Genomic DNA, 21,927 nt, shown 5'->3' on the forward strand with positions numbered 1-21,927 from the left:
ATGTCCTGAACACCTGGAAAATTGGGTCAGGTAGCCGTACCATTACTGCTGTTCCTCCCCTAGACTAAAGATTAGTGGTGGCTAAAGGGAGCTTCAGTAATGGGGAATTTGAATAGTCTCGATTACCACAACTTCGAAGGTAATTAAAACTGAAATAATAGACTTTATGCAAAGGCTCATACCAACACTTTAACAATGGCAGAGTAACAACAATTCAAGCTGGCTTGACAATCTGGTCAAAGAGGCTAGAAAATTGAAAATGACAGATAGTGTGTAAGCACTGGATCACTGAGGGAAATGCTTAAACTGGGAAGAACCGGGGGGGGTGGGGGTGGGGTGTTGGCTGACATACTGTAGTTTTAAAAACATGTATCAAACTTTCACTTCAGTAAACCAGATAGTTTTCATTTTTATTCATGGACACACCCCGATAAGGCATTTGAAAGCTACCCAACCTGTAGCCATTAAACATGCCATGATTTCTCCCCGTCCCTCCCAAAGAAAACGAATGACCAATTTTTTTTCTGGCTTTACCTTTGCTGTCAGTAATTTTTTTTTTCACCCGCTATAGCCGTGGTCTCCTAATAACAAAATACCATACTAGTGAGAGCTCACACAATGTAAACCATTGAATTCCAAAGAAGAAAAGCAGCCAAGACTCTTAGAGCTTTCCATCAGTTGTCTAATTTCAGTAAATTCAAACCTTTAAAAACTCTACAAAAAGGTGTATAGAAGTACTTTAATTACCTGAATCTATACCAAATAGAAAAAACATTCCTGATGAGATCTGTGGGCTTGAATGCTGAGGTTTTAACTTCAGCAATGGGAGACAGGAATTAAAGTACTACTACTGTAAGTTAAGGCAACATTTCACTCCCTTGTTTGGCAATTACACCAATCTTGTTTCAGCAAATGCAACATTCACTTTGGCTCAACAGAAGAATCATATAGGTTAAAAAAGCCTATACAACTGGTCTGCAGAAAATCAAGATTCAGTAGAAGCAGCACCTACATCGATTCAGTACTTGCTTCAAGTCTTGTCTATAAGTCTACTAAAAAATAAACACAGGAAGAATTATAAAGAAATATAAAACTAAAGAGAAGGAAGAAAACAATAGATGCATTGAGAAAATACATATTTTTAAGAAGAAAATCTTACAACCTATGTTTATCTTCAAATTTACTTTCTAAGTAACTTCTCATGAACCTGCTTGCAAAACAAGCATTAGGAAGTCTTATTTTAGGTGTTTGCGGTAGGTCTGGTTTTTTTAATTGGTTGGGGTTTGGGGTTTTTTTATTGGGTTGCTGGGTGTGTGTGTTTCTTTGGTTCTTTTACATGTGATTAAATTAATGCTAAAAACAATGCCAGCAGCATTTTATTTTGATCTAGCCATATATAGAATTACATGAATTTGAGCAAATTATAACCTTAAAAATTTAAGTAACTTGCAATGAAACCATTACTGTTATTCAATCAAGTTTCTACAGTTAAAGTCTGCATGTTAACTGTAAATTAATTTGCCATTTGAAGAATATTAATCATTTATCTGTTTAGCGTGAGGATGCAATTGGAGATTTTTTTTCTGCAAAAAAAAAAATTAGCAGTTGCATAGCACTCTCTAGTGGCAAAAGGTGTTCAAGACAACTAAATCTTTGGAACAATTCTGGCTGAAGAAGTTACCATTTACATTATAATTTATATCACTTATATATCGTTTCTCATTTTTGAGGAAAAAATATGTTATTTTGGAAAAGTGCTTAGGTTTGTGGTGGTTTTTTGTAATTTTTGTGTTGTGGTTCTTGGTTGTTTTACACTTTACAATCTCTCACATGCAACTTTTCTGACAGCAATGTTTCAAATGTCATCTTTTTGAAGACTAGTGATGCTGAATCTAATAAGATTCAAACACACCACACCAAATCAGCGGGACTCCAGTTTTCCATTTGGAGGTTCGGGTATGAGATAGAAAGTGGCTCACCCAGCTTTCCATCGGCTAGGAGCAAGCAGTGCGCTGCAACGGCTGACGGCAAGGGCTGAGTACACTCTGATCAAAGCAAACACAAAAGCCATAGATACCAAAGGCCCTGGGATGTAAAAAGAACTTATGTATCTAAAAAACTGATCTTGCTTCAAGAAAGCAATCAAAAAGGTTTACATCCAAGGAATCACCTAGTCCTGGAGGAATGTACAACTCACTGGAAACCCCCCAGCTGGGTTAGTTTCTTTGCATGCTTAAAATTTAGATGGACAAGCTCTGAAGCATTACTGACTTCTGATACTTCGTTCCAGTTGATGTTATGACCCAGTGACTTGCTAGAAAAGTCCTAATGAGCCAGAAATTTTCTTTTATTTTCATTATTATTTTAAAAGCTTTTTACATTAGCAGTAAGCAACTCCTGTTGGGAATGCAGGCTCTCTGAACAACCTTCTTAAGACTCTCATTGATTTTATTAGGAGTTCCTCTGAGTAAAGGTGTATATTTATTATTTTGAAAAGCTACCCTGGCAGTAAACAGGTACTTCTGACACATTAGTATCATTGCTTCACAACTTCTGGAAAACAACACAGATACAAAACCAGCCCTGAAGTGTACCAGTTTCTAACAGGTATCCAGAATGCCAGAGAACTATCTTCAGCATCAGTATTTCTTACGAACTCATTGCTCATGACACCTTAGGAAGTACAGCTTATTCCTTTAACAAGAGTTGTATTAGAAACATTCTGATGGTTTAAAAATTGCAGAAGTATTGAGATCTAATAAAAAGCCTTAATTCCACAATAAGTTAAAGCACTGATCGTTGTCAGCATGCAAGTCTAAAACACAAACTGCTTCCCCATAAAGAACTTTTCTCTCTATCCAGTCTCTGCTAGAACAGTCTGCACCACTTAGTTTTCATTTTTAACAGAGTGAAAACAACATGCTGGAGGGTCATACCAAAAAAAAAAAAAAAAAAAAAAGTGGGCTTTTTAAAAATCCACGTTGATCCTTTTTAAAATTTTTACAGAAAATATTCTTATTTCAGGCTGTCATACATTTATTCTAAATTAAAAGATATTCTGAAGCATTTTTGATTTTTTAATTAATTTTAAGGAGTACATAACACTGAACATGCAGTTGTTTTCAGAAGGGTGAATTTAGGAAGGAAATTTATCAGTACTTTATTCTGAATTTCTTGTTACATTTTATTTAAGGAACAAATTCTTGTTCTTAGATATATAGTCTTCTAGATGATGAACAACTTTAAGTAGCCCTGTACTATATAAAGCATTTGTTTTAAAATATTATTACATGTGGTATCTAGCTAACTAGACATTCAATATTTCCAGTCCCATCTTAATTGTAAGCAACTTCTTAAACTTTATGTTGCATTACATGTATAAGCTGAGTATTATACTACCATAAAATGTGAATTTAAAACAATTATTAATTATATTTGTAACAGACCTTTATTTAATCTTCCTGAGAGTAGCCTTAAGATCCTTTTATGTAGGTTTATGTGTGTGTCTTCACGTATATATATATATACACACACACACATAAATATGTGCATAGGTGAGTGCATAGGTGCTTTATACTGCCACTGAAATACTGTGAAAATACTGAAGGCCCAATCAATTCTACATTTGCTACACATTATTTTATTACAAGACAACACCAAAGGAAAGAGTAAGGGAATCAACTGCTTATGTAAGAAAATCAGTTTTATTCAACTGCTATTTTATTGTCAGTAAGAAGGCTTAAATTAAAATTCAGTACCCTGCGTGGGGTTAAATACATAAGATTCACAGTTTTGTTTGCTACTGAAAGACGTGACTGTACATTTCATGTTAAACCTCTAAATTACTGTAAGGATGTAATGAACAGTTTCTCACAGGCATCTTGGCTTTTGGTCTGAAATTACACCGTACATGTATGATAGCTCTTCTACACTTACTGCTCCAATATAGTGTCCAGAACTACTGCACAGACTAAAAAGCCCAGTCTCTTGCTCCAAGAGGTGCTCTTACAGTATTTTATAGGAACAGGAATTTAAAGTGTTAGCATGGTGTCTCAGAACTGTGACTAAACGTAGTATTTTGCTGGCATCTTTCCTCGCCATCACACTCTGCATATAAACAGTCAGAACAAAAATGACTTGCGATTTCCTGCTCACATTCCCATCTCAAAGCTGATCTGCCTCTGCATTGCAAATTTTAGTATAATACTAAAGCCTAAGGAGCAGCAGGGTTTTTTTAATCTGGTATCACTATTTTTATCAACAGGCAAGCAATATAAACCTAACCAGTTTTCATCCTCCAGCCCTTGTACTCCTCTCTATGTAAGAATGTAGATGGCCCCAGTTCAACAGAAAAGCATCCAACAGCAGAGACAGAAACGCCTTTCTGGGCCCTTAATGAGGTCTCCAGAGCCCAAGGCAAACCAATAACAAATTGTACTTTCTACACATTGGGAAGTGGGGGCTGTGAGGGAGGAGGGGAAGAAAACTCTGGAGCTTGTCATCTGAAATTAACTGAACTGGGCCATTCCAGGAAAACACTGGTAAATAAGCCCTCCTCATCTAAAAAAAGGTTTTACACCATGAAAAAAAAAATATTTATAGCAGTAATTTCAACCTGGGTTTTTCAAGAAGAGCTTGCCGTTTTTCTTGCAAACAATAGAAAAATCCCAGAGGAGCAATGCAGGCAGCAATAAGGCAGACTTCTAAAAAGATATCACTTAATTTCCTCACTCCTTCCCTTGCACTATTGCTCCTCTTCCACTTTTATTTAACTGAATATTAACTCTATCGCTGCAATATGCTACCATAAGGTTTCACATTCTGTAAAGGTAGTAACATTAATGTTTCACCAGCCCCCTGGGAGGGTATTAGATCTCTGCAGGTTCACCATTCGTTCCATCATCCTAAAAACTGTCAAGAGATGCTAGACAGCTTGGGATGAACAAAATGGCATCAAAGATCAAGCAGAAAAGATTTTAACATATTAAAATCTCAACCTGGACCAGAGGACAAACTTTCTATATAAGATTAACTGATACTGCATTTCTTATTCCCTAGAAACAAAGTGATCTTGGATTTGACAATTGCTGAATACATTTTGCTTCACTCACTTATGTATCTTACATCCTACTAAAAATCCAGCAACTAATATTCATTGCATCTGTTTAATATACAGCATCCAAACCCTTCATTCAAGCACTAAACCCAAAACTTTGCAACTTTAGATTGTTCCATAAAAAAAAGCAGATTAGACAGTATCTTTTAGCTTTTTCTCATCTGTAAAAGGACAACTACTACAAGCTAACAGAATTTTTAAGACTACCTGTATTCAGAAAAAATATTATCCATCACTCTACAAAACCTAAAGAAATGCAGTGACATCCTTTATTGCTTCACTCTGTATCGTAACAGAAAATGAAAACATCTATACAGCTCACATGTTATCTAGCGTGTCACTGAACAGCTTACACAGAGAGGCTTTTGGCATGTCAGGAAAATTACTACCAAAGCTCTCCAAATCAATCATTTAACAAGTTGAACCTCATGCAAAGAGCTTTCATAATCTCTAGAACACTCCGTTCAAACGAATTGCAGCCATGCCTTTAATGGACCTGATGGCTCCCATCTCAGGTGCGCTACCTCCAGGCTATTCCCCTGTTCTGCGCAGCAGTGATTGGGCACAAAAGCACAGGATAAACTCTTCCAGAATTTGGTCTTGAGATTATTCTGGCTACACTATTCATTTTTAAGGTCATCTGAAACCGGACATACTGTCTGCATTACTAAAGTGTTAGATCTGTCACTAGCACGACTCCAGTCCAGCCCAACTGGCGCTCCCTTCTAAAGCACTGCTTGGGTGGGGGCGCGCACAGGCCAGAAGCTATCGCCCCCATGGGCAATGAGGATGGTCAGTCCATTCTGGAAGATGAAAAGAGTTTGATAGGGTAGATGTGGCCAAACTGTGACAGTTCATTACAGGACTACAGAATGGACAATGGGGCTGTTTAGTTCATGAATTTTTAGATGCAGTTATAGACTACTTGAAAAGGTTTCAGAAGTTTTATACAATAGCTACTAGAAAGAACCATACTTTCTAGGAAGAATAATAAATTCTGTTTTTTCAGCATTCCTAAGCATTCTCTAGGCTCGTCTTGCATGACCACGTTTCTACATTTTGCACGACACTTGCTCCAAATCCCATCTTATGTACACAGCTTACTTCGCCCTTTGGCTAACACCCTCAGTTTAGAAGGCTTTCTTTACTTTAAAAGCTTATCCTCCTATTCTCCTCTTCTGTCCATGCTTTCTAAACCTCTCCAATCTCTTCTGAGACTCACAGGCTACACAGTTCTTAAGATCTTATTTAATCCCCCTGATCAGGCTAATACTGTATTTTTAAAGAAAGCCTGGAGAAAGCCAGCTGCCTTTATCTAGGATGAAATAACTGTTTTATTTCAAGTAAAAGCCATAAAATTTGGATGAAGAAAGAAAACAGTGTACCATTTGCTTCCCTTTAAACACAATAATTATCAGACTGATTTTCTGATACTTTGAGAATAAATCAGAGTGACATTGACAAGAACTATATTATTGTGCATTTATGTATTAATCCAATTATGTTATCCAAAGATGCACAAAACCACTTTACAAATAATCTTGGCTACCTGACAGATGTATCTGCCATTTCATTTGCTGAAACAGTTCCAAATCTTATTTAGCACAAATATCACATTGTTTTCACATCAACAAAACATTCTTCCTAATTCTGTTGACACCACTTAACCCATTTATTACCTCTTATGTACAGCTTTGAAAATATTTACCTGCAATTCAGGAAGAAGTCCATTCTAAAGCACTGTGTCTGAACACCTGAAACACTATCCACAAGAAAATATAAATGACAAAAAAAATTTCTTTCTTCCTCCTACAGTGATGTTAATTTGTACATATTCCTCTTTTATGACAAGTTGTGCATCATTAAGATGACATGTGCTAGTCTATTCCATCTTCATGCAACTTTTGCTTGCTGAGTTTAAGAGTATTTTAGCCAACTTTGATGAAACCACTGTATTAAGTGGGCTGGAGCTCATTAACAACTGAAGAACTGACATGTTTGTATATAACCTTCTTGACCCATTAATCAAGATAACTACAAAGTCAACATAAAAGTTCTCCTTACAAGACCAGGTTGGTAGGAAAACTTCATAGCAATGTCAAGTCATTTCTTTTAGCCAACGTCTGAAGTAGTACAGACTGATTCTGAAAATCAGAAGGTGGGAGGAGGAGAAAACTGTAGGAGGAAGCAACCCAAAAGGTGTTCACAGGACCTCAGAAAAACTCGCCTTTAAAAAGGCCCCTAGAAATAGGAAAAACACTGCAGAGAGACCTTAAAAGCTCAGTGCCGATCCCATGCACCTTGTATAAAAGAACTCTCCATTGTTTGTGACTCCTACGGTGACCTCTGTTTTCTCTTAAGTACTGCAACTACTTCAAGTAATTTCCATGGTAACAGCATATAGTTCCCAATTTTAATACCCAAACTGAATTCTTAACTGAACAAATGAAATAAAATACATAATTTACCTCCTTATGCAGATATAATTCACTAGAAGCTAAAATGAACAAAGATATTCAAGTGCAGTTATGCCTTAAAAAGAAAAGAATGTAATTTTCCAGTTTTACAGCTTTCAGAATTCTGCCCGAAGGATTACACTCAGCAGTTACTCAGCTGCAAAATATTACTTCTATTCCATAGATCTTGAATATGAACTATTAAATCTATTAGATCAATAGTAATTCCTCCCATCTGCACTTACAAAATTGATATAATGACCATAACATTTTCATACTGAAACATTTCCTTTTTAGGTAATAAAGAAGAGAACAAATATATTCAACTTTTTAAATTGCATCATGGCAGTTGCATACAATGTAAGCCATGAAGCTACATAATAAAGACTAGATTATGAATTTCACCAAAATGGCAATTTTAAATAACGTACCACTGAGCTTACTTAAAAATAGAATGAGATAACAGATGTTCTTCGGTGCCTAGATGCCTCTTTCCCCCTGCAATTTATTTTTTTATTATTTTTACTGCAACCACTAAATAAATTTGGTGATTTGTTTCTGAACAGCTCAAACACTGGTCATCCACAGCACAAAATCAGAAAAAGTGTCAAGTAAGAGTAAACAGTCAAACAGACTTTTCAAGCAGAGTAAATAGTCAGAGAAGATACATTCTAGAGATCAGTTATTTTTTGAAGATTTTATAAAAGATATACCAATGAAGTCCTCCAAGTGCTCAAGAACAGTACTTCTCACTCTCCCCACCTCCCATAAAAAAAAAAAAGTTTCAATGCCATTATGCCCAAGCACACAGAACAAAAAATGCATCACATTTTTAACTGAGGACCAATAATTGCCAAAGCTAATAAAGGAAACAGGCCAACCTGGACACACACTCAAGTTTGCATTCCACGGACTGCTTAAAGCAATTTTCCTTAGCCTACGCTTTGGAGGATTCTTTAACAATAGCTGTTGGAACAAATGTGCACTAAACAAATTTATAGCACAGAATAAAATGTTCAGTCAACTCCCCAGCTGCTAAATGTCTTTTTAGATTATTAATGTCAAATTAGTATTGTGTCTAAAATGCATCTTTTGAGAATTCCAACTTAGAAATGTATTTAATTCAAGAAGCCCAAACATTTTATTTAGTGTGTGTGATAATTCAGCAACTTGTTGGATAGAACCCACAAAACTCAGATTTTCTCCAAAATACAAGTATCTCCTCTCAATCACCTTATATCTGTTGACAAATACAAGACAACCACAACACAGAAATAGATGCCAGTAAAATACAGACTGTCCATTGTCCCTTGAATAAGAAGTCTAGACTCATCGGTATTTAAAAGATGAATTCCAGAGTTCCATCATCTCCCCAGTTTACCAGACACAAACCTAAGGGCTTTCCAGTCAAAACACTCATGGGTTTTTCTTTCACACTTCCCTTATCTCATGTTGATGTCTGATGTATAGAAATCCTAGGTTACGTGAGCAGAAAAGCCATACTGCCACCTCTATCTCCTACCTACATTCCCTTTAATTAATTTGTACTGTTTCTTCCCCCTCAAAAGCTTAAGCGTTGCACATTAACTAAATTCAGAGCGCTGTTTCTGAAAATACTTTCCAGCAGTAATTTTCTTCCCCACTATCAATCAGTCGTTTCCTGAGCATGGGTCTTACCTGCACAGGCAGGCCCTTGTATTAACATGCCTCCAAAGTAGTATTAACCCCTTCCATCTCATGCATATCTCCAGTTCATAACATGAGCACTGCTAACAAGAAAAAATTCCTAAAGGAAAGAGGAATTATTTACATCATTTAACTGCAGGCATTCAGCTTGGGGAGCCACATTGTGGGAAGAGCCACCTGAGGTTCCCCAACACTATCAGTGAACATAAAAAGATTTCTCCAAAAGGCATTTGAAACACCACGTTGAGGTTCATGCTCTCTGTCAAGTCCTGCAGGAGATTCTCTGCTCTCTATTAATTATATGTGCAATGTAGCAAGATTAGCCTCCTCCAGCAATTTGTGTTACCTTACACTGGCCTCTAGAATTACTTTGCTGTGAAATTGGCAAATTATTATCCTTGTTAGACTATTTCTCTGAAACGTTATACACTTCTGTGCTGTAACAGATTCAACAGTAGTGGTGTCCAAACAATTCTTATGCGCCAGAAGATTAAATACCTAGCAGCATACTTTTCTGCAGAGAAACTCACACATCACATGAAAAATAAGGTGACCATCTGCACTTCTCCAGCAGTTGCACTAACAATAAGAAACAAACAGATACACAAGGAAAGCTGGCTTAAGAGCAGTCTCCGAAATTTTTCATTGAAGTCTCAGTAACAGAAGAATTCTTCATAATTTACTAGTTATGAAAAACATAACTAAACCAATTTTTGTCAAGGAAGAATGAACTATTGGCATGGATTTTGGCATACTACTACTCTGTAAACCAAACCGTGCAAGTTGAAATTGAGAAATGCAACTAAATTTTCTAGAAGAGAGGCATTTTCTAGTGACTTTGCCACAGCCATCAGCAAAACAGAAAGATGTGTCTTTTGAATGATCAGAACAGTTTGGATTTGATTTTCTTTGCATTCATAATAGGTGACCGGAAAAATGAAAAGTTTTGGTGGCTGCAGATACTTTTCCTGCTAGCTTGCTGGTGTATCATTGCTACAAAACCCACAAGCTCAGCTTGCATACGGCACTGTGAACTTTTCAAGGATGTCTCGTTCTTTACGAAATGCTGAGACTGTCGGTCAGTTGTGGAAACCGCTGCTGACCCAAAACCTTATTGTTAGACTTACTTCCAGACACCTGTGGGGAAGACCAGTTAGGTGCTCCATCTGATGGTGCCAACACATGCCCACATGACAGAGGACAGTAAAGAATCTTCAGTATCTTCCCAGATCTATGCATCAGGTAATACACAGCTGACGCAGACAAGGCACAGGTAACAACAATCTTTCCATAATACAAAGGATAAAAAGGGTTTAAGAAGTCTGAACAATAAATTTTTTAACAGTGAACAGCAGCTTCTGTTAAAATGGTAAATTACATGCTCTTCTGTGTAAATTACATGAGAGTACGGTAAACCCCTTTTTCTTGACTGTAATTCAGTACTTGTGAGCAAGTCTGACTACTGTTGATGACAAGAGGAACATTCTCTTACTACTAATCTGCAGTATGTCAATCCGCACCAAGAGGATAAAATACATTTATAGTTTCTGGTTTCACCCAAGAGTGAGTTATTTCAATTTCATTCATTGTCACTCCAACGTAATAATACAGATTTGCCATACTGAACCAATTTGTTTCCCTTTCATTTACACACTTACCTATGAAGGCAAGATGAAATATGACAGAGGAAGTCATCTCTCTTTACAGCTGTTATATATGCTTTATAATTTACTACAAACTGGAATCATCACCAATAATGTCTTCCAGCCCTTCGCCCCATTTTGATCTACCGAAGTTTTAAACCCAGTTTTCATCTAAATAGACATTATTTAGATGTATATAGAAGAACAAATCCTTCCCTTAAAAAGAGGCGATGAAATACAGCTCAAATGGGAAGAGTGTCTATGTATACACCTATACACACTGTTTCACTCAGATTCAGTTTTCCTACCTATTAAATCAAAACCATAATTCATGGTCTTGTTTTTAAGTAGCGTGGGAGCTAACGAGCCTAAGTTCTGTTGGTACAGTCTCCAGGTCTGCAGATGAAAGTAAGCTTTTGGGGGTAGTCAAATGCCAGGGGCAAGGGATCACTACAATATTGCACATCATTGGGAAGGGGGCTGAGAACAAAATAGTGTTGTTCCGTCACTCTGTAACACTTTGATGCACCCGTATCTCAAGTGCTTGTGTAGAGTTATGGTCTCCACACCTCAAGGAGTACACAGTAGAGTCACTCAAGCTACACGGAAGATCCCACAATACCGGAACTAGAAGACACAAGCCAGTAAAAGAATTTTCTAAATGGACAAAACTACTTTCTTTTATGCAGTGGTTAATGAGCTTTTGGAATTTGCAGCCACTAGAAGCTGTGAAAGCAGTTGGTAACAGCCCAATCAGAGAAGGACCTTAGATAAAAGAACGGACAAGAAATCTATCAACATATACTAACAGGATCAGAGGGGTATAAGGAGAACCAAACACAGAGGATGGCCAGGCTCACAGTCTCTCCCTGACCAGCACCTCCTGCTCTCAGGGTCACAGACAAGACACAGGGTGGGGTGCCAGTTGATCTGACTCAACAGGGCACTTAAGTTGTTAATGAGAATGCAGCTTGATTAGCCAACTTTGCAATTTGCCATTAAGAGAGACAGGATAATTGAATTGAACAGAATACAGATTTAGAAATCAATATTTAATACACCTTCCATTGCTGCTGTTATTCCCCAGTAGAAACAACAAAGAAAATGGTATAAAGAAAAGTAATGAAGCCACTACTTTACTGATCACTACTGATGTTACTTACAGTATCTAAAATTTCCAAGATCTTTATTACATCTCCAGTGAAGTATAGAAACATTTGTCCCAATCTTACAAATGAAAAACAAGCATGAAAGCTGTAACATGAAACATGAAAGCTGTAAAACTGCTTCATGGTAAAAATCAAAACATAAATGCAGAATCTGGTGTTTTACAATGATCACTCTTTCTCTCTTTTAGAAGACATAACAAAGAATAATGTAACTGCTTCCATTAGCAGCCTCATAATGATAAGTTACACATGGTTTTCCTGTAGTTAACCCAACTGTAACACACTATATTAAAAAAAAAAAATCACTTACACTGATTTTTCCAAATGTTGTATTTTCTGTCTGATCTCTCTTCTATTGCTTTCTTTTCTTCACTCACCATTTCTGTCAGTTGAAGATGCTTACGCACACTTTCATATGTCTTATCTCCCATAAATTTGGTTCTCTACAGCACCTAATTTGTTCATTTTTATTTATTTCAGCTTGATTCCTCATTTTCAACTGTTCACATGCTGTCTTCTTCCATATTAGGGGGTGTATATTCCTTTCATGGAACAGTAAACTATTCAAAAACTGCACCAAATGTAGCCATCAGCCTAATCCAACTGAAACTGAAATGAGAAAGAGCAAGGACAGTCCAAGCTCAAGCAGCTCAGGTTTACCACCAGTTCTACAAGCTTTTGTTGAAAAAAGGACACTGAATAAAGCAGTTTAGTTTATAGCTTTCCCATTCATACACTGATGTATACCTTTAAAAAGTGCTGCCCAGAAGATAATTTGAAATTTGCAAACAAAGAATCAAGTTTAACAACAGACAAATTTGCTTTACTATAAAATTTTTAATGTCATCTAAATTATTCTACAACCAAGACTGGCCTAGTGTTGGTTGACAGGTGGCTTTATGAAGTTCAAAACTGAAAAGTGATTCCATATAAGCGTATTACTTGGTTTTGCATATACAATTTGAGTATTCATAATGTGTAATTCTAAGTGTGGTACAGTGTTTCAGATACACGTCAACAAACCATGCCCATTATCTGCTGAGAAATGCAGAAAAAGAGAACTGATTTATACAACGGTATCAAACAACTTCAACAGATGGCCATCACTGATCAACAAACTAAAATAAACCAGAATTCTTACAAATCCAGCAAAACAAGATTTCCTTTTGTAAAAGCCTGTCTTTGTAAATACATATGGCAAGTTTTCACAGCTAATTCTAGCTCTTGGAGTGTAAAAGAAATCACGGAAGAGGATTTAAAGAGTGTTGAAGATGCCTTTTAAACACAGATTTGTCTTATGCAACATTAACTTCAAAATAAAACTTGCTGTAGAATTATTATGAATAATTTGATAATTTAGTGTTTAGGTGTATCTTTATGTATCACTGTCAAGTTGAAAAATTACTGATAATTTTCACCTATGTCAGATCTCTTAGAAGGTGAAACAGCTTGAAAACAGATCTAGAAACAATTAACAGTTTAAGAAACTCACAATGAAAACATCAAAATCCAGAATACATAGAAATTCTAACTACATTACAAACCTCCCTGCTTATTATTATGTCAAACATGAGAAATGTATTCTGGATCTCTTAAAAAGTTAATTCTTTCCTCTAAACTATAAACCAAAAAGAGAAAAATATACTATACTTTTTTATAATTTGTATCCAACAAACTGGATTGGCAGGCACTCTCTCACATTTCTCAGGTATTTCTATACAAGCCATATTGACCCCTCTACACACACTTTTTCAGACAAATTTCCATTTTCAGAGGATGAGTTGTCTGGCAGGTTGTTATTGACAGCTTAAATGCATGACAGCTTTTTTTGCTTTTCCTCAAATCTGTGCTGGGCTCTTTAGGTTAGGATAACTGAAATTGCTATGGCAGAGACAGAGAAGGAATTTGAGAAGAAAAAAGCTGCCTTGATAAAGTTCTTGATGAAAAGTGTTATTGATTACATCTGTAGAGAAATGAGCTTCTAAATCACTAGGACTACATTTGGAGCTGTAATTAGAAGTGTAAGCTTAAGATCAAAAGTATACATATCCTGAAATGAGGAAAGGGATCTTTTAAATCAGTAAACACTCGGTCGCAGATGAGGCAATAGCTTTCTTGATCCTGTGTAGATGATCTACATTGTTTGAAATATCTGAGACTATCACCTTATCTTAGGAAAAGAAATAAAATGCCAGACTGAATACATACCAGAAAAAAAGATGTTTCAACATGACAGACAGAAAGATAATCTAGCAGCATCTAGCCACTAAAATGGAGGCTTCAGGAAATAATTTCCTTGTATTTCACTAAGTTAAAAAGCAAGGTATTGGAAACATACCAGTAAAAATTTTCCAATATGATCACCTTCTACTAGAAAGAGTGATCAGCTCTTCTTCCCACCTCAAAAAAAAAAACCAAAACAAAACCAAAAAAGAAAACTGCATGCCTGCAGTGAAAAGTGATTTGTGAAAAGAACATCAGTGAAAACCCTCTAAGGTATGGAGTGACATTTCAAAATTGCTTTCTTTTAATAATATGTTTCTCTAACACAGGCCAAGATAATTTTTACTTATCTCTGGACATTACATTATCACTGTATTACACAGGAAAAGATGTTAAGATTTCAGTTATCCAGAAACGAAAAAAGCTAATCTGTTTTATGCAGCAAGGTGCTGGTTTTTTTTCTAAACTCCGAAACATCAGCATATCTGCACAGTTCGAAATAAAATATTTACACAACATATGCTTCCCAAAGCGCAGTACAAATAAAATAACTAATCAACATGTTGCCTATGCAACCATTTGCATTTCTCAAGTGCGGTAACTAAAGTAAAGATGGTTCCAGTTGCCCAAGTTTAATCATTCCATTTGCAAGAAGTCCTTTTATAAAGATATTAATGACTTCATGATGAAAATTTTTTCAAATGTTTTTCAGACTGACTGAAGCCCTTACGAGAGCTCCTGCCAGCAACTCTTAGTCTATGTTTTCCGGTTAGGTCAGTGATGTAGAAGGATTGCATTTTAAGTTAAAACAATTCTTAATTCAAGTTGAAATAAATGCTTCTTTTGGATGTCTGCATGCTTTTTCTGAACACCACTGTTCCCTACTAGGGGAGGGCAGAGGACGCAGAATTGCTTAAAAAAGTCAGTGCTAAATTAGAACTGCAGACACTGTTTTCTTCTCAGATTACTTCAAGTACCTGGGACAGTGCTTCAACTGCTTTTTCGAGTTAACTCCTCACTTGTTTCAACATCTCCTTAAACTGAACCATACTTGGAGCATGTTTGGCAAGTTATTATGCACTAAGTTTCCACCAAGCACAGTAAAACTGCAAAATCATTATCTACTACAGATAAGGATGTCAGAGACCTACTGGTAAGGCTGAAAGTGAGACATTGTTGTTTAATCAGTAGCTAATTTTAATGAGCAACTCTCCCAAGTGGAAAGAAAATTAAATGACTGTACCATAACCAATATAAAGTACAGGTATCTGAAGCTGCCTGATCAAGAACAGAATTAAAGAAAAAAGTCTTGTCTAGCCTGTATTTGAAAATCACATGTCTTCGCATGTCACTACCTGCAAAATAATTGTGCACAACTACTAATACTTCTTAGTTTAGAACTGTGTTAATACTGAAACATTTGCTCTCCCTACGTTTTGCCTTTTTCAATCCTCAGGAGACAGGAACTACAATTTAATTTGTCTCCACTCAGGCAGAGGGTTACAAATTGTGTAATCATTAGTAGCAAAAACTATTGAAGCACTGAACAAAAACCCCACCAAATATCATCAATACTTAATAAAAGGAAAGGCAAGAAATCCTCTCTGCACTGATAAATACAGTTAATACACAAGTACACCTTTGAAAGCAAAATAATTCTGCACCACACTTTCTATACAGCCAAATACTTTAAGGGAAACACAAAGCACTTAAACATATTATACTATTACTAATTCAACCTACTAGTATTAGAAAATCTCAACATTTTTCAATTTAAATCAAAATAAAAACCAGGAAAAAGCATATGCTTAAATAATTTCCCACATTTACAGCATTACTCTACAGGCATCTAGCGGTTCTTTTAATAGAAACATACTTTAGGACCAAAAATTTATGCAGTAATAATTAATATTTCCCTTCTATTAGTCACATTATAACACCTCAGGAAGAGAGAAGACAATAAAATAGTAGCAAATGAAGATTAAAACTGACCTCTTTCATTACCTTTTCCAAATTCTGATATTACTGAAAAACAGCATTACATTTCAAACCACAGATTGGTCTGGCTAGGCAAATATTCACCTAATTCAAACTTGGCATCATCCAATGTCAGATGAAACATGGAAAACTGAATCGGGAAGAAATTCTCAATTATGTACCATCTCTGTACTTGCTCTCTGTATAGCAAAAACAGCAAGCCAGAACGAGTCTGTAAATCTGGGAAGTTTAGTATACAAGCACAATATACACTAGGAATAACAGTTTCACTAAAAGAGTTTAAACAGAAAGAAATTAAGTCTTCTAATCTTTTATTATAGTGACATCTTGTGGCTACATTTGACTTATTTTGAGACCTCAAATATTTTCATTTTCTTGTAATTGTTTTAATGAAGTTCTTCAAAATTTGTGGTCTAGGAAAAAGTAAAAAGATGAAGCCATAAAACAAAAGTGGAAGGATGAAAAAAAGTGAGAAGGATAACACAGAAGGCAGCACTGCCTGTTCAAAGATCTTTAGAGGTGTTAACATTCACTTAATGCATTTGCACTTTTTTACCCGCCAAAAAGAGCGCTATGGCTTAGAATCACAGCTCTGACTACGACCTTGATTTGAAAATCTGCCTTTTTTTTCTTTTTTTTTTTAAATGAACTACTGTTGCATACCCATATACAAACTGATACCCACATGGGTTATGAAAAACAACCTACAAGCAGCTGTTACGATTTTTATCACTGATTTCTTGAAACAACACAAAACTGTCAGGCGAATGAACTAAGTGCTATATAAGAACTTTCTAATATAATAAGATGGTATTCATTATTTAGGTTAATGACAGGGTACAGAGTTGGCTTAATTAACAGGTACATATTAAAAATACTTGGAAATAGGAAAGAAAAATATTAACCTCAAAAATCAGTAACAAACCACACAAGGAAAACAAACACACAGGCACTCTCTTCTACCTTGCCCAACTATATTAAGAGGACACTGGAATAACTACAAACCTGACATTTATTCCTAACTTTTGACAGGAACCTGCTTACAAGATTATTTTCTATCTCCCATCTTCCCTCTAAACAGTCTTCAGCGCTACAGGAAAATTGCTATAAGTGCAAACAATGAAAACAGTTCCATATAAGAATTACCCTAAAATCCCGTGCTCTTATCTGCTTTTTCTGCATAGTATATAGCTGCCCGATTTTTAAAAGGTGGTGGAACAATGTCTTCTAAAAGCATTTAAAGGACAAAAGAAAAGTCTAAAATACAATTATGTCAATAAAAAGCCCAGGTATTATACCTAGCATTTTCTCCTACTTAAAAAAAAAATAATCCTCAAAACAGAGCAACACCTTCTCACCTGTTATACTAAGCTTCAATGCCTAAGAAATAAACTTCCTTGTGCAGATTAGTTTATATATCCAAATCAGGAATTACAACCTACAAATCACAAATAAATCATCTTCTGTGTGTGAGAAAGCATAAACAATCTTCTCATCTTCTTTTCATTATATAGTTTCAGAGGTTTTTGTCACTGCCCTTCCATTTTCCATCTACTAATCTAGACAAAGTTTATGGTTGGCAAAAGTTATTTAAACCTATTAGAACACAGACTGAAGCATACAAGTACGTAACAGGAAGAAGAAAAGAGCGTAAATAATCTTCTTACATTACTTACTTGATTCTGCCTAATCAGTTTGGATGGCTTGGTACATGCTTTGCCAAGTACAAATTATATTTCATGGGCAGCACAATAATGCCCCCAAGGAACACTATTGTGAATATTCCATAACACCCCATGGATCAAAAAAATCAAAGTCATGATAGAAACTATGACACACAATACAATAAATTACTTGTTAAGGAGATTGAACTGGTCTTAATTCATTGCAGTATAAACTAATTTTTTTTAACAATTAAATGCCAGAAGGTTGCTTTTTTTTTTTCATCCAGCTAGTGTGAACGAGGCATTGATTATAGATTTGAAAATGGACAGATTCACTTGAGAAAAGCGGAAGGTTTTCAAAAAACAAAGAAAAACCCCAACCTGCACACATGCAAACAGAAGATACATTCCATCAATTTTTATGCCCATGGAAATACCTGAATAGCTTCTTAGAACTCAGGTGAGCCCTTCTATATTAGTGTAGCCCTTGACAGCTCTCACCTTGCATAACTAATATTAATGTGAAAGGTAACTCAAAAAGTCAAATAGCCTTGCCTAATGTTACAGGGCTCATATTCTCTTTAAAATCTATGTTTGAACAATTTCTCTGGTGTATCAGACACAAACAAGCTGTCCTTCAACAATGTGTACAGAATCTGGCGTGTTCTACTCCCTTGCTTTGAAAAAAAGGTGTGTAAATTAAAAAAATAGAAAGGCAATAAACCTAGTCTCCAATTCTTTGTTGTTCCTCAAAATATCAATCTATACAGTGATGCCATAAAGCACTTTGAGCTAAAATAATACTTTTTTTTAAATTAAAAAAAAATACCATCTATCTAGACCTATTCTGGTAAGAAACTGCACTGTGAAGGATACTTAAGTATATCACCTTCTGCTGAAAGTGAATACAAACCTTTAAAAAAAATTACTGCACAGTTCCCTAAGTGGTTGCTGGCAAAAGACTGCTATTTGCATTACCAAGACAATGCAAATGCAGTGCACTCCTCTGTATTGTTGCCCATGAACAGGAAAATTTTAACACTAGGACTTCTCACACTGACTCAAGGGTATACAGCAGAAGCAGTGTTGAGCAATATGAAAACATAACTAGCTTTAAGTGTAAAGAATATATTGATTAACCTAGTGCTAATGTGAGTGATTTGCTGAGTTACATTACAATCTTCCTTTAAAAATGGGGCAGGTATTTACATCATCAAATTAAATAAATAGGAGTTTTTTTCTAAACAGAGCATATAAAACATTTAAAACATATCTACCCTTTGATAAGCATGCATAACTTCTCTGCAAAAACAGAATATCAAATATTAAAATAATATATTCTGGCAATCTCGTATTAGCTCATATTTTAAATTGGTGCTCACAACACTGGAGATGTCCCTTTTTTAGATAAGAAAAAACTGCTACATATTTTAGGATTTATATTTTGTGTATGGTAGCGTCCTAGAGATAACGAGTCTAACTCATTTAAGTAAACAAAACTACTTTAAATACATAACCACCAAAACTTGAAATTAGAGACAGAAAAAAAAAGTTCAGTACCCCTTGCTTACTTCTTTCTAAACAGAATATTAATTAAAAGATAGATAAAGAAAAAGTCTCCAATACTAATACGTATGCGCACATAGCCTTCCCCACACAAAGCCTCTTTTTTGGAGGTCATGTGGTCCAAAACCCTGACCAAAGCAGAGCCAACCTTCAAATCTGACCTGATTAATTATATTAATATAAATAAATAAATACAAATTCTTAAAGTGGAACTCCTCAAAGAACTGTTAGCAATTTTAGGTCTCTAATTACATTTTAAATAGACTTTTCTTCTTATTTGGAGGAAATAATACATCAAGAGAACAGTAAATTATAGCCACAGTACTTGTACTTTTGACTAGCAAATGCCCTCTTACTATAACGTAGGCTTCAATTCATTGATGTAAAGACAGATTACAGAACAGTCGTATCTAAACTACCCTGAATTATCATGTTGACTCACAACTGAGAACTTGTATTGCCTTAAGGTTACTGCTCCCTAACAGTAAGTACTCATAAACTTATGCTGCTACGTGATTTTCTCTTTAGCTCTTTGACTCACTCTTCAAAACAGCTGTACCTCCAGGGAATTCCCCACCACTCTGTGGACAAGATAACGAGGAACAGAGATTTATAGAAAATAAAAGGTTTACTGGGCATCACGGATCAGAACAGGAAAATTTTAGAGACATGAGGCCTATGCGATAAGGCGATCTGTGCTATAGTTTCCTGGACAGCTATATACTTCAGATACCTGCTAAAACGAAACTGCAGGGGGGAGGTTTCCAGGTGAGTTTGTGCATGCATTTAAATAAAAAATATATAGCTGTCCTGGTTTTGGCTGGGATAGCGTTGATTTTCTTCTTAGTAGCTGGTACAGTGCTGTGTTTTGGATTTTATATGAGAATAATGTTGATAACACACTCATGTTTTACTTGTTTCTAACTAATGTTTACTCTAAATCAAGGACTTTTCCGTTTCCCATGCTCTGCCAGCGAGCAGGAGCACAAGACGCCGGGAGGGAGTAGAGCCAGGACAGCTGACCTGAGCTAGCCAGAGGGATATTCCATATCATGGAATGCCATGCTCAGTATATAAACTGAGCCACCTGGGAGCCACCAATCGCTGCTCAGAGACTGGCTGGGCATCAGTCAGTGGGTGGTGAGCAATTGTATTCTGTGTCTCTTGTTGGGTTTTTTCCCGTGGGTTTTATTACTGTCTCTCCTCTTTGTTGCAATTATTATTGTTGTCGTTATTTTTACATTATTTCCATTATTAAACTGTTCTTACTTCAACCCACATTTAAGCTTTTTTCTGATTCTCCTTCCCATTCCAACAGGTGTGGGGTGTGGGGTATGGGGTTGGGGAGTGAGCAAGTGGCTGCATGGTACTTAGTTAGTGGCTAGTGTAAACCACGACAATACCTATACACACGAACACACCACATGAAATGAGCTCCCTCCTAATAATTTGCTCCTTCAACAGAGGGCAAGCCACTTACAGATGATTAAGAGATCATTGGAGGTCCTTTGTGTCAAAAAATGAGGAAGGTACCTCCCAAAACTCTGGAATAACTTCTCCCCTCCACTCTTCCCTCCTGTACTTTCAGGCAAGGCTACAAAAAGCCTTCACCAAAACAGAACAATGATGCTCCCAAAACATAGCGCGCACACACACACAAGACAGCTGAGGGGTGTGTGTGATACACAGATAAACTGATGCTGAAATAGAAAAATCACTTGCAGACAAGTCTTTGGATGAGGCCAAAGAATAGCTGCCCTTTTGAAAGAAGATTAAGGAAAGTCCCACCATAACACCCTAGATCTCTTCAAATCTTCTTGGTAACATGATGGAACCAAAATAAAGCTGTGCTTACTAACTATCCATCCACTTTGCACCACATTGAGGTCACAAACACAAAAAGAATATCCCCATAACCTACAAACTCCATGAGGTACTTCATCATTGCTAGAGGATTTATCACAGACACCTTTAAGTAAAAATTTATCAAATATGCACACAAACTAAGGGACAATGCCAACCATTTCAGAAAGAGAAAACAGTAAAATCAGAATCAGAATGTTTACAGGGAAAAGATGAGAACATATTTGTCTGTATCGGGAAAAATAAATTTCAAGTCAGTTACACTCATTATGAACTTGAAGGACAAGAAGGCTGAGAGAGAGTTATTTGAGGACACACACACAACTGACCACCAGAAGATTCTTTCCCCATAGAATACAACTGCTTGCCAGCAACATCAGTAAAGACCAGAGAAAGAGCTCATTCCTTGGGAAAAAGAAAGCACTTCCCCTCCTTAGGGATTCCAGGAGTTGCTGTCCTGATTAAAAAGTTTATGTCTACAGAATAATTATTACAATAGAGGGAATTTCCTCTTCGAGCCTATGACCCAAAACATAATGATGG

General features: G+C 36.1%; 1 protein-coding gene across 1 annotated transcript in view; it reads right to left on the bottom strand.

Annotated features, from left to right (window-relative positions):
• The window catches only part of BTBD9 (BTB domain containing 9), a 126,617-nt gene that overhangs the window by 88,353 nt on the left and 16,337 nt on the right, over positions 1-21,927 (bottom strand). The gene's annotated exons all lie outside the window — the stretch shown is intronic.

This window comes from Falco cherrug, chromosome 13 (assembly GCF_023634085.1).
Source record: "Falco cherrug isolate bFalChe1 chromosome 13, bFalChe1.pri, whole genome shotgun sequence".
NCBI lineage: Eukaryota > Metazoa > Chordata > Aves > Falconiformes > Falconidae > Falco > Falco cherrug.